At 38.9% G+C, this 14,293-nt stretch overlaps 1 protein-coding gene across 1 annotated transcript in view; it reads right to left on the reverse strand.

The window, feature by feature from the left end:
• LOC121377752 overlaps positions 1-14,293 on the reverse strand; it is a 65,630-nt gene that overhangs the window by 23,341 nt on the left and 27,996 nt on the right. The window contains exon 2 of the mRNA XM_041505841.1: positions 215-360. The gene's annotated coding sequence lies outside the window, so the exon portion shown is untranslated. The remainder of the gene's footprint in view (positions 1-214; positions 361-14,293) is intronic.

A 14,293-nucleotide genomic window follows, 5' to 3' on the forward strand; every position in this document is an offset into this window, starting at 1 on the left:
TCTCTTTTGTAGAGGGATTGGGTATTGTTTGTTGTGTTGGGTTTATTTAAACAAAATTGTTTGGGTTTTTTTGGTTTCTTTGTTTTTGGGGGGCTTTGCGTTGGGGGGTTTTGAAAGCATCCTGATACCTTATTTAAAAAATAAATAAATAATGTAACAAAATTAATAATAATAATAAAAAAAAATTAATAATAATAACATGGACGTAGCTCACATATTAATTCTTCCGGCGTTCCGTGTTTGAATGACGTTGAACCACGCCATCGTGGCCTCGGCAAAATATTTTTCATAGTTGCTCATGGCGTAAGCGGCATTGTTCCATCGACTGTTCGACTTGGCGTCCTTGTACACTGAAATAACCTGGAAATAGTAAACAAAAATATGAAATATGATAGCAGGGCCGTAGCTAGCGGGGGCAAGGGGGGGGGGGGGGGGGGGGGGGGGGGGGGGGTGCAGTTGCCCGCACCCACCATCCACCAAAAAGATTTTTTTTTACTGGTTATTGATATTGACGTTGAAAGTATGTAGTCTCCATGAAAGACTGCAAAATGGTATTTCAGACTCTAGATATCAAAATGCACCCGGACCCCCCCCCCCCCCCCCCAATGTCTTGCATATTTTATGCTCGTTCGTTTCAAGAATTTATCTCCCCCCCCCCCCCCCAAACACACACACACCTACACACACACGCACAAACAAATCCCAGCTACGACCCTGGATAGGAGTAGTTTCTCTTATGCTAGGTTCAGACTGCCAACTGCCAACAAACGTTTAGCCAACTTTCAGCTGTCACGATTTCTACGACTGTCCACTTGATACGTCTGAGCGCTCTTCCACTTCGATTTTCGTCGTATAATCCACTAGTTGTTAATCTGAGCGAACCCGTCGTAAGTCGGGAGAAATTACAACGCAACTGTCGAATTGACAGACTTTCTGCTGGCAGTGGTAGTCTGAACTTAGCATTATGTCCACCCCGCGCGAGAGCTATAAGCTGAGTAAAACGTTATTTGACAATGAGACTTTTTGCTGAGCTGATAGCTCTCGTATCCAGACAATTTTGCTGAGTTTTTCGCCTCTCGTAATCGTGAGGAAAATATCTATCGTATTTTTGTTGTTGTTTTTCGGCAACATGTGGCAAGAATCAAACCGTGTGCAGGCCACGTGAGCAATTATTGCCGGATATTAATGTATCAACTATTTAATAATATACAGAGTGGTTAATAAATTGTGTACGCTACGTAACATTCAATTAACAAAACCAAACATTTCTACCCCCCAACCCCCCAACTTAAAATTGCACCCTCTATGGCTGCCATCTTAAAATCCAAGATGGCCACCATTGTGGACCTGTTTTGTTTAATATCTCCTTAACTAATACACATATCGAGAGAGTTGAAATGCCTATACCTACATTTTAGGGGACTAGGAATCCAGTGGTGACAGAAGTGTTTGCAAATTGTGGCTGCCATCTTGAAATCCAAGATGGTCGCGCGTCCACATGCTATTTTGCTCAATATAGCATTTAGTAGTAAAGATATCAATACAGATTTAACACCTAGACTGACATTTCAGGGGTCTAAGAATCCAATGGTGACATCGAATATATGGCTGTCATCTTGAAATCCAAGATGGCCACCATCCACAAGCTATTTTTCTCAATATCTCATAAAATATAAAATATATCAATACAGTTTTAACATCTATAATAACATTAATCACCGGCTATTGTCACTATAGGTACTTGTGCGACCATACCTCAAAATGACAAATAATAGTGGTCATCCTGTTCTGTTATAAAGACAGGCTGCAGGTTCTGAAATCAAAAGTCTTAAATGAGTGGCAAGCAGTGTGGGCCATACCACTAACAAGTCAGCAGGTGTGCAGGCAAAATTAATGGAATTCTCTGTAAGGAGACTGGAAGTTTAGGTGGTGGTAAAGATCTTGTCACAAAGGTAGTGTTGGACAGCTCAGTATTTTATATAACGCAACTGACAGAAACAAGCGGACACTTATAAACAATGGGGAATGGGGAAAGCTAACGAAACATGAGTGGCACCCAGAGGCAGCAATGTCTTCACTATGAGAGCTGACTGATTTCTTCAAATGCACTTGCAAATTTATGGCTCATTAATAGGAGATGGTATACATATAAAAAAAAAACCCACAGAAATTACAGGTAGTGAAATGTTTAAGCAACACTTTAACAGCAAATTAGAATTTACATTATCAAACCATTAACAAACATAACTGAACACATTTTATTCTGACTGAGCACATTGAGTGTGCATCTTTTAATGTCAGGATACCAACTTTTAAGTACGTAAATACTGTCTGAGTTTCCAATAACAATTACAACAGAACATGTCGATTAGATTTGGATTTATGTCCAAAGATATGTATTTCGAAATTTTCTTGTGGCCATTTTGAAAATTATGGTATCACTCCACCCGTTGCTCACTAATTATATATATATATATATATATATATATATATATATATATATATATATATATATATATATATAGTGTGTGTGTGTGTGTGTATGTGTGTGTGTGTGTATGTATGTGTGTGTCTGTGTGTGTGTGCATGTGTGTGTTTGTGTGTGTGTGCATGTATGTCTATCTGTGTGTGTGTGTATATTTTCTTCTTATCTACACTGTAAGGCTACAGTTTATGAGAATAAAGGTCATTGTCATTGTTTTTATGATAGTCTCGAAGAATTACCACTTGGGTGTGTAAAGTTTGACACATAGTTGTTATCTATTCTGACACTGTTGGGGGTTAACTTCGATAATCCACTGGGTGCCATCTTTGAGAAATGTGAAAAATCCAAGATGGCGGCCAAGATGGTGGCCAAATCAGAGAACAAAGAACAACAATTTTTATATCTAACCCATGGTTTTAGGAGCCAGGAAAGACACTGGTGCCATCATAATTTAGGAGGGTGGGTAATGCGTTCGCTAGATGCGCGGTCGGTCTAGGATCGATCCCCGTCGGTGGACCCATTGGGCCATTTCTCGTTCCAGCCAGTGCTCCACAACTGGTGTAACAAAGGCCGTGGTATGTACTATCCTGTCTGTGGGATGGTGAACATAAAATATCCCTTGATGCTAATCAAAACGAGTAGCCTATTAAGTGGCGACATCGGATTTCTTCTCTCAGTATATGTGTGGTTCTTAACCATATGTCTTACGCCATATAACCGAAAATAAAATGTGTTGAGTGTGTCGTTAAATAAAACATTTCCTTCGTTCATAATTCAGATTTCATAAATGGGTCACCTGAATACAAGGTGGTTGCCAATATGGTGGTTCAAATGGAGAAAATTACAATAAATTGCTTATTGTTTGATACAGAAAAGTAATTCTTGCATTTAACCCATGGTTTTAGGGATCAATGAATGCAATAAAAGTTGTTCGGTTCTTCTATACCTGTTAATTTTAATTTATTCAAGATGGCCACCAATATAAGTAATGAACTGAGGAAGATGGAACTGTTAAAAGTAACAGTCACACAAATGGACTTGTTGGTTTAAAGAGGATGACCTACATGTAACAATGAAACACTATATTAAAGAGACCCTTTATTGGGGGTTTTTTCTCCCGGGTACTGTGTGTGTTGTTTAGTGAGCATCATAGAGTTTTGCCAGTTTACAATGGAATTCAGTTTTAGCTGGTCTATTTTTTTTTTTTATTTTTTTTACAATAATGATATTTAACACTGAGAATAAAAAGCAAGTACTAGGCCACCTAAAATAATATTACATTGCAAATTAACAAAATTACATCATGCATACTACACAACGCACAACACTACCAAAGATCTTACATTCTACTGGCCAAGAAAAGGTCACTGTAAAATAATGTTACAATGCCTTTTAGATCTGTCAATACATTCAACTGATTGGGTTTTTTCTCGTTTCAACCAGTGCACCACAACTAGTCAAAGTCTCATCTTGGAAGACAACGTCATGTGCACGTCACGTGACCCCTACCATCATCGCGAGCATATTTTGGTGCACGAATTTGCTCACACCATCCACCATCACGGACTGGACTTGACCACGTCTAACCAGGTGAATACTGGACCAGGTTTTAGGACACACACACACACGAATTTGCTCACACCATCCACCATCACGGACTGGACTTGACCACGTCTAACAAGGTGAATACTGGACCAAGGTTTAGGACGAAAAAAAAAACAAGAAGTAAAAAAATAAAAATAAAAATAAAAAACCCCACAAAATAACCCCACACAAACAAACAACCGAAAAAAATAATTAATAAATCAAACAGAACAAACAAAACTAATAAAAAGAAACCCACCAAAATGAAACAAACAAAAAACACAAAGAAAAAAACCCCACCCTCCTTCCCCAAAAAGAGGAGGAAAAAGACCACCCTCAAAAAAAAAAAAAAAAAAAAAAAAAATAATAATAATAATAATAATAAAGAAGAAGAAAAAACCAAAGAAACAACCTAAACTTAAAAAAAATAATATCTACACTAAAACGAACCCTCAGAAAAAACACCTCCACACCAAATACAAAACAAACCACATAAAACTCAACCAACCCCCCCCCCCATTTGTTTTTTTAAAAACACCAAAAAATAAAAATAAAAAATAAATAAAACACGCAGAAAAAAACTTAGAAAAAAAAGAGACCCCCCCCCCCCATTACAAAAAGCAAAGAAAGAAAAGAGAAAAAAGAATGATACCCCCACGATAAAAAAAAAAGAAACCAAAAAAAAAAAATTAAAAAAAAAAAAAAAAAAAAATTAAAAAGAAAAAGAAAAAGAAAACCTCAGAAAAAACCTTCACACCGAATACAAAACAATGCAAAAAAAAATCAACAAAAAACCAAACAAATAAACAAATGTTTATATCAGCAAATTGTGATGAGCAGAGATGCAATGTAAAGGTCTGTGGATGGACGTACTCGTACATCCAAACCGGCCTCGGTGGCGTCGTAGTTAGGCCATCGGTCTACAGGCTGGTAGGTACTGGGTTCGGATGCCAGTCGAGGCATGGAATTTTTAATCCAGATACCGACTCCAAACCCAGAGTGAGTGTTCCGCAAGGCTCAGTGGGTAGGTGTAAACCACTTGCACCGACCAGTGATCCATAACTGGTTCAACAAAGGCCATGGTTTGTGCTATCCTGTCTGTGGGAAGCGCAAATAAAAGATCCCTTGCTGCCTGTCGTAAACGAGTAGCCTATGTGGCGACAGCGGGTTTCCTCTAAAAAAAAAAAAAAAACAGTGTCTGAATGACCATATATTTGACGTCCAATAGCCGATTATAAGATAAAAAATCAATGTGCTCTAGTGGCGTCGTTAAATAAAACAAACTTTACTTTTACTTGTACATCCCTCTCGTTTGCGTTCTCGCCAGGTGAGAACGGCGTACAACCACGCCAAGACGAACAGACTGTGGACGAGCTCGTTCTATGCTATGGCCAACTACAAGGAGTATTTCGCCGAGGCCACGACGTCGTGGTACAACGTCAACCAGCAGTCCAGCGCCGGCAGAATTAATATGTGAGAGTTTAGTGTGTTCTTGCTTTCGTGGGTATTTCTCGTTCCAACCAGTCTGCCACAAATCTGGTTAAAGTCTACTCTTTTCGATTAGCAGGAAGGGATCTTTTATATGCACCATCCCACAGACAGGATAGTACATACCATAGCCTTTGTTACACCAGTTGTGGTGCACTGGCTGGAACGAGAGATAGCCCAATGGGTCCACCGACGGGGATTGATCCCAGACCAACCTCACGTCAAGTGAATGTTTAATCCACTGGGCTATGTCCCACCCCACTTTTACAAAAATAGAAAATGAAAATTACAAATAACAAATTGTAAATTAATCCATCATATTCATATTTAACTTTCAGTGTCTGCATAAGAAGGCATTTATTTAGCTGAAATTAACATTACATATAAAATGGAAAATCCACCCTGATAAAATTGAAATCTGAAGTTTATTATTTTTGCGAAAAACTACCCCCCAGCATATATAGTACATGTGCAGTTTTGGTGCAATCTAAAGCCCTGACATTAGCCAAATGTCATGTACCACATTGTTAGGTCATTTAACCCCATAGCCTCACCTTACTTGTAGGTGGTAAATAATGAATTAACCCACGATTATATATTAATTTTTACATATACTGTATATATATTCATGTTTACGTATCTGATACAGGCGTTAAAAAAAAGGAAAAAAAAAAGAAAGAAAAAAAAGCGCGATATATTATATTATTCACGTATTATTAATATTGTGTCACGTTTACAAACGATTAACTATGCAGCGTTGTTTGTAGTCCGATAGATCTGTCATAAGCTCAGTTGCTGAGTTGACGGCAGGTGTATCGGACTACGTACGTACGTCAAAACATCGGAAGTACAGATCAGAAGAAAAAAAAACCATTGAAAAACGCTCAGTTATAAAACTGATTTGTATTACTTAATATTTTATTAAATGTTCTTTACAATAACACAGATCTATATTTGGCATAATTTACTAGAGAATTAGGCCTACTCGTTCATATTTATGTTTATTTCCCGCGGAAACATAGGACTCGTTTGTGACATGGGGCGTGGCTTATGAAAAAGGGCGTAGCTTAAAATAGCATTTCGCAAGATATTACATCCTGCTGGCTACGATTAAGTATTTCCGTTCGCGAACGTTGAATATATCCTGCCCCACCAGTGGCACCAGTCGTAAGTACTGCCACCACAACTGTCAAGCCCGGCACTTCATCAAAAACAATTTTAAAAGGTGCAGTATTTCACTAAAGTTATAAAAATGTATGCACAAAATATGGAATAGCATCAGCCATCATGTTAGTCAGTAAAACAAACGTACTTAGCAGATATAGCCTCCATAATATGTCTACCATAAAATGTTTCGAATGCCCCCAGGAGTCCCTGGACATCATAACACTGATAGAACAACTCCTGTGCCAGAATGATATGGCGTTGTTTGAAATCTGCATACAATGTACTCTAAGGCAGAACAAGGAGCAGAATGAATATTGTTCGACATAAAGGGAAAGTTGACTATTGGAGAGTCCAAGTCATCCCTTTTGTCATAAAGCTTATTTGGAGGCCAGTATCACTTTGAATCTCTACGAATAGATAGATGTTTATTTCTAACGCTTGTCGGTAAGTATAAGATAATCCATATAGCGGACAGTAACGTTTAAAGTTTTAGCCAGATTCCTTTGTTTTGATTTAAAGAGATTAGTACGAAATTCTGATTTATATGCATAGAGAAACAAATCGACACACACACACACAGAGAGAGAGAGAGAGAGAGAGAGAGAGAGAGAGAGAGAGAGACGCACACGCACACACACACACACACACACACACAGACATACACACACAGACACACATAGACACACATACACACACACACACACACACACACACACATATATATATATATATATATATATATATATATATATATATACATATATATATACTAAAATGCAAAAGAAACACAGGTTCTCATTAAATTGAATATAAAATATAAAAAATACAACACTAAATGCGGATTTCAACATTTATTGTGGAGCTACTCCAATTCTGCACACATTGGTGTTGGGAATTTTGGATTGAATTCATTTTTGGATATTGTTTCATTTCATAAACCAGGGTGGGGGTCCATGTTAAAACATGTGAAAAAGACGACCTGTAGCATTGTCAATGTCAGCATCGTGTGTGACCACTCCGGGCATTCAAACAGGCAGTACAACGTCTCCTCATTGAGTTCACAAGCCGTTGGAAGAATGCCTGAGGGAGTGTGTTCCATTCGTGCACCAATGCTGCCTCGAGCGCCTGGAGATTCTGAGGATGTCCGCGAGCCTGCAGGCGCGTCCGATTCCATCCCAGACGTGTTCGATAGGTGCCATGTCCGGTGATAAGGCCGGCCACGGCAACGTTGGGATGTTGTGCTGAGCCAGCAACGCCTGTGTTGTCCTGGCCGTGTGAGGCCTGGCATTGTCTTGCTGCAGCAAGCGCACACGTGGGTGGGCAGCAAAGAAGGGGACGACGTGGTTGTTGATGACGTCATTTTGGTACACGGCTGCATTAACTCGTTGTCTGAAGACTAGAAGTTGTGTTCTGCGGTTGAATGTAAACACACCCCTCACCATCAGACTACCCCCGCCCCATCGGTTGGCCTGCAAAACGCAGCAGTCGGAGTAACGTTCATGTCGACGTCGCCATACTCGGATTCGGCCATCAGTGTTGGAAAGGTTGTAACGGCTCTCATTCGTAAACAAAACTTGTTGCCACTGTTGACGTCGCCATTGTTGATGTTGTTGAGCCCACTGTTGACGTCGTTGGCGATGCCAAGGGGTCAATATTGGTTCCACATAGGGACGGCGGTTACGGAGTCCTGCTGCCCTCAGACGGCGGCGGGCGGTATCGGCGGACACTGGACCACGTGGGCCATGCACCTGGTGAACGGTGTGAACGGTGTGAGTTGCTGGCATCATCCGATTCCTAAGGTGGGTAACCCGGATGTACCGGTCTTGGGCTGCGGTTGTCACCCTCGGGCGGCCGGTGCGTGGTCGATTGTTCACGGATCCAGTGATTTGGTGACGTTGGGAAAGTCGTGCGACTGTCGAATAATGGCATCCCAATTGGTTGGCTACAGCAGTACGAGCCTGTTCGGCTTGCAACATCCCGATGGCCATCCCTCGCTGGACTTGTGTCAGTCGCGGCATTTGGAAAAATTTATTATGTTGTCTCCCGCCACTCAAATTCAATTTATGCGATTAAATCCAGGTATCTTGGCTTTTATAGCATTTCACTGAGCGTGTTTGCATTGGGTTCAAGATACGGGTGATCCAGCACGTGCAAATAATGTGTTTTGAGAATCCGTTACGTCACTCAGATAATAAAATTGACACGCGGGTGGGACCGCGGTGTGCATGTGTGCCATGTCCGTTAGCACCGTTCAGGTTCAATTCCACCAAAGATATTGCTTTAAAAAGTGTATTTCCTTCTCATTGTCAGGACCTGCGTTTCTTTTGCGTTTTAGTATATATATATATATATATATATATATATATATATATATATATATATATATAAGACCCTAAGGGTTTTTTGGAAATGTTACGTTTAATTCCTATTCAATCCTTGTTTTCTTTACATTTGCATGAAAACAATCCCTAACCCCGACAGGTTTTATATATAATTCACCTTCTAAAATGCACAAAGTTGACTTATTTCCATTTTGCAAAAATCTCTCTGTATTTCGAATACAGGTTATAAATCTGATCATTCAGGTGTAGTACTACAATTAATGTTCTATAATTTTCAAAGAGGTTGTGGAAATTTAATAATTCGTTACTTAAAGATAATCACTATGTTGAAATCGTTAAAGAGGCAACTAAATATATTAAAAATCAGTATGAGATTCCTGTATGCAATATAGAGAACAAAAGCAGTAATTCAAACAAAACTACTTAGTTGACAATAAATGTGTGTGTGTGTGTGTGTGTGTGTGTGTGTGTGTGTGTGTATCTGGGAACACAATATCATACTCAGCTTTTAGAAATATAACAGACAATGCATTAGACTAAAATAAGCGATGAAATAAATTAATTATAAAATAATTAAAACTTGATTAACGTTCATTATATCTAGAGCGAGATGAGTTTAAGAAGGGGAAAACACACAAAATAGGTCTACAATATAATTCAACCTCAAGAGTACTTCAATATATAATTTTATCTCAAAGTTTTAAATTTGAACGTGGATGTAGACACGGTAATCCTCTCTCGATATATATATTTTTTATTATATGTGCAAAAATCCTCACAATATTAATTTGAAACTCCGACAAAATTACTGGTTTAAATAGGTGGAGAAGAATTTTGAATAATTCAATAGGCAGACGACACAAACTTTATTTACGATGGGTATTAGACTGAAATGGTAAGGTGTCTGGCTTGGCGAAATCAAAAGTCATATCTATAGTTAGTAAAAATACTCACAGGATGTTTATCATAATGTAAGATGAAATTTTTCAGAATGCTTCAAACAGCCCTGCCAAGAGTGGCACTCCGATGGACCCCTCCTGGACAAAGGAAACGAGGAAGACAGAAAGAAACACGGAGGAGGACAACAGAGAAGGAAATAGGAGAGAGCAGTCTGAGCTGGGGGCTTCTGGAGATGCTGGCAAAAGACAGGTAGCAGTGGCGATCTCTGGTTACAGCCTTATGTGCTTCTTAGCACGAAGGGGATTAAGTAAGTAAGATGAAAAATAGGATGGGGTGCAGTCAATTTTTGTATGTTAGGGGTAAAAGTTCCATTTGACATGACACCAATTACAAAAATACAGGCGTGCGCTAAAACAGCTTGCTCTGAATGTGCACGTTAAACCCTATGAACTGACCTGAACTGACCTGACATTAATAAGGCAACACGCTACAGCTGAAAGCCAGCCACATTCATAGCTTAAATAGAAGTTGTTCGGTGCATGCTTTATAACCTGAATTTCTACAAACATACACCTAGAAAATTTGATGTTTTTATTAGTTTGAATGTGCATAAAGCCGTCCATGTTTTTCTATCGGTGCATTCATTTTTTTCTCCACGCTATTTAATTAATTTTATTTGGAATTTTTTTTTTTTTTTTTTTTTTTTTTTTTTTTAATTACTTTATATGTTGCATTGTTGTTTTTTGTGACAGTTTTATTTCATTATTTATTATTTTCTTTCACGTTCGGTTTTCTTTAATTCTCCTGCTAAATAGTGTTGCCAGAATAGAAGTGCGAATGGACGTGATTTACAATATTTGTTATTTATCGAAATATAAACGCAGAACAAAGCTAGATGCATTGTCCAGCCAGTCAGATAGCTGTACAACAAGACATGTAACAGAAATTACATCACAATAGGTTACTGATCCAAACATCATTTTCGTCAGAGATGCATCGTACTGAACAAAATACTATAAAATATCCGTGCATATTTATGAAGGTACAGGGTACTAAACATAAACCAATACTTCAGTGTAAAGTGTACATGGTAATAAAGTGTTCTAGAAAACAATTAATCGAGGAATATTGTTAGACAGCCGAAAGGGAAACAAGAAAAAAGGTACTCATTTTTTTTAAATTCATTAAATGTTAGTAAAAACAATCGTATTTTAATTGCTTAAAGTATTTCCTATTAACTGCGGTATTGGTAACAGAGAGTTTTATCCTTATTTTATTTGTCAATATTCGTTATGTGATGTTTGCCAGAACGGCGCAACTAATAGAATACTCCTTTTGGGGGTGTTTGAACTTAAGTTCATTTGTTTAAATTGCGTTAGCAATACACATCTACAAAAGGTGCCCTCTTTACTTTAAAAGTGCAACCATTTTGTCTAGCTTGAGAAATTTCTTTATTACCTGGCCTTACTTTATTTGTCATAGACCCTCTACTGGTTATTTGTCACAGACCCTCTACTGGTTACTTGTCACAGACCCTCTACTGGTTACTTGTCACAGACCCTCTACTGGTCACTTGTCACAGACCCTCTACTGGTCACTTGTCACAGACACTCTACTGGTCACTTGTCACAGACCCTGTACTGGTCACTTGTCACAGACCCAGGTATGGGGGGTTTTCGGTTTGTTCTTGTTAATGTTTGTTTATTTGTTGTTGTTGTTTTCGTCCTACCCCTCCAAAAAAAACACCCCAAAACAAACAAAAATCAGGTATGTTTATCAACGCACCTAAACACATTCCATAGTTTGCACATGCATCACGCTGTTGCCCCGTACACGTGCGTGGGGTGTCATTCTCGATTTTGACAATTTCCAGGAAGGTCCATTAATCACTGTGGAGCATTATTTCTGTCAACTATTTTCATTCTGTTGATCATACAGTTGTTATTATTTAGTTTTTAGTCATTTTTATTGTTTGAATTTGCGATTTACTGATAAAAAAAAACCCTCAAATTTCACTTCTGACCCCAATTGTCCTTTAAGATCTTTGGTGGTAATAAAACCTACTGTAATACTGAACTACCGGTTGTAATAATTGTCCAATTAATTCACTATTATCATACAACCATCAGGGCCGTACCCTCCGGGGGGGCAGGGGGGGGTCAGCTGCCCCCCCCCCCCCCCCGAGAATCTTGTCCTTTTTTTTTATATATATATCTCCAGTAATAGCATAGAAATGTTTAATCTTTATAGTATGTTAAAAATTATTTATAAAATTTAGTGCCCCCCCATGGATTTTGGTCAGGGTACGGCCCTGACCATTCCCCACAGCTAATATACCTTACAATTTTGGCAATTGTAAATTCTTATTAGAGTATATTGTTACAGTATGTGGGTTCTAAATATCAAAACTACTTAACTACACTATCAAAGTAACTTTGGAAAGAAAAAACTAAATTGCTTTGACTGGTTTCTTTCACTAGCGATATTTCAAGTCATTCCATAAATGTTACACAGTACACAGTTCAAAACGATACTTATGTAATAATGCTGCCATTACGTTCAGTCCATAGGCATCACACAACAGTTCACAAGTCCTTTCCATAGAAAAACATCACATGGTCACCGTCCTCTACTCCGCAACGCACTGTACTAGCATCAGGCCAGGTCAGTGTTTAACATGCACATTCAGAGCAAGCTGTTGTAGCGCACGGCTGTCCTGGGCACAAGTGCCGGCCTCGGCCGGCTCCTCCGTCCAGGACAGGAAAGGGGTGGGGAGGGTTGGAGGTGACACCGCCTGAACTGACAACTGCAAGGGAGCACCAGCAGCCCGACCGGAGTCGGTAACAGGTGGAAAGTGGGTTATGGGTGCTATGGAATTTGGAATGTCCTGTAGGATTAAGCCAAAATTTTATGGAAATGGTGTGCAGTTTGTACGAAGGAAATTAGGCTCAATTTTGAACGGTCTGCTGAGTTGATATGGGCAAGTGAAATGTGTTTGACCTGACCTATCTAAAGAAAATTCTATATTACGGAGCCTTATGTTATAGGGGTTTCCCAAGGGCCGTTAAGCGTAGCGGCCCGACACGCCTTGGTCCGTAAAGTAAGCGCTTTGATGGCGTACAAGCGCCTTAATCAGTTGCCGCTACGCCTTGATTTGAAGTGCTTTAGAAAAACAATTATCACAAGTACGAGCGTGGCAGTCGACTACCTCTTACAAACAACTTGTGTACCAGTATATCAAGCACACCTAATCACTATGATAGGGAAAACACTTCCTAAATACCAAATAATGGGGTTTTGGTAATTTTACCACATCTATTAGGACCGCTAATCCGCCAAGAAGGCGCTTACGTGTAACGGGATTCCCGTGTCGAACAATCAAGCTTCAGAACAGAACCCCTGTGTTTTGACCACAGACTTCCTAGTAAAGAACGTTCAGGTCTGTTTATGAACAAACCGAATCGCATTCCATAGTTTGCATATGCATCACGCAGTTGCCCCGTACACGTGCGTGGGGTGTCATTCTCGATTTTGACAATTTCCATGAAGATCCATTAATCACTGTGGAACATTATTTTTGTCAATCGTTTTCATTCTGTTGATCATACAGTTGTTATTGTTTTGCTTTTAGTCGTTTTTATTGTTTGAATTTGCGATTTACTGATAAAAATCGTCAACTTTTCAATTTTCACTTTTAACCCCAATCGTCCTTCAGGATCTTTGGTGGTCATAAAATCTTCTGTAATACTGAACCTACCGGTTGTAATGTTTGCCCAATTAATTCACTATTATCATATAGCCATTCCTCACAGCTAATATACCTTACAATTTTGGCAATTGTAAATTCTTATTAGAGTTCCCCTACTTTTTTTAAGAATATATATATATTATTATTATATATATCTTATATATTATTATATATATTATATATCACATATTAGTATATATATATTATTATTTATATATTACTATACTGAACCGCAAAAGAAACGCGAGATTTTTAAATGTCATTTCTATATGGTAAATTATAACAATTTATTTCGGGGATGTAACTGTCAATATTACAAGACATGCTGGTTTATGACTGAGACCCAAATTGCAGGTACCCTTTCAACTTTCCATGAAACGACACGCCAAAACACACCTGTCTCGAAGGCCGTGGGTGGCAGTCGCAAACAATTGTCATGAAAACCGAAATGCACGTGCATCTCGTGGAGGTTATGGGTATAAAAACCAACTTGAACTGCGTTCCTGGCATTCGTAATTTGCACGCATCAGGTATGACCCGATTGTCAGCAGCGCAGAGAGAACAAGCTATCGGCCGATT

Source organism: Gigantopelta aegis, chromosome 7 (genome assembly GCF_016097555.1).
Source record: "Gigantopelta aegis isolate Gae_Host chromosome 7, Gae_host_genome, whole genome shotgun sequence".
Lineage (NCBI taxonomy): Eukaryota > Metazoa > Mollusca > Gastropoda > Neomphalida > Peltospiridae > Gigantopelta > Gigantopelta aegis.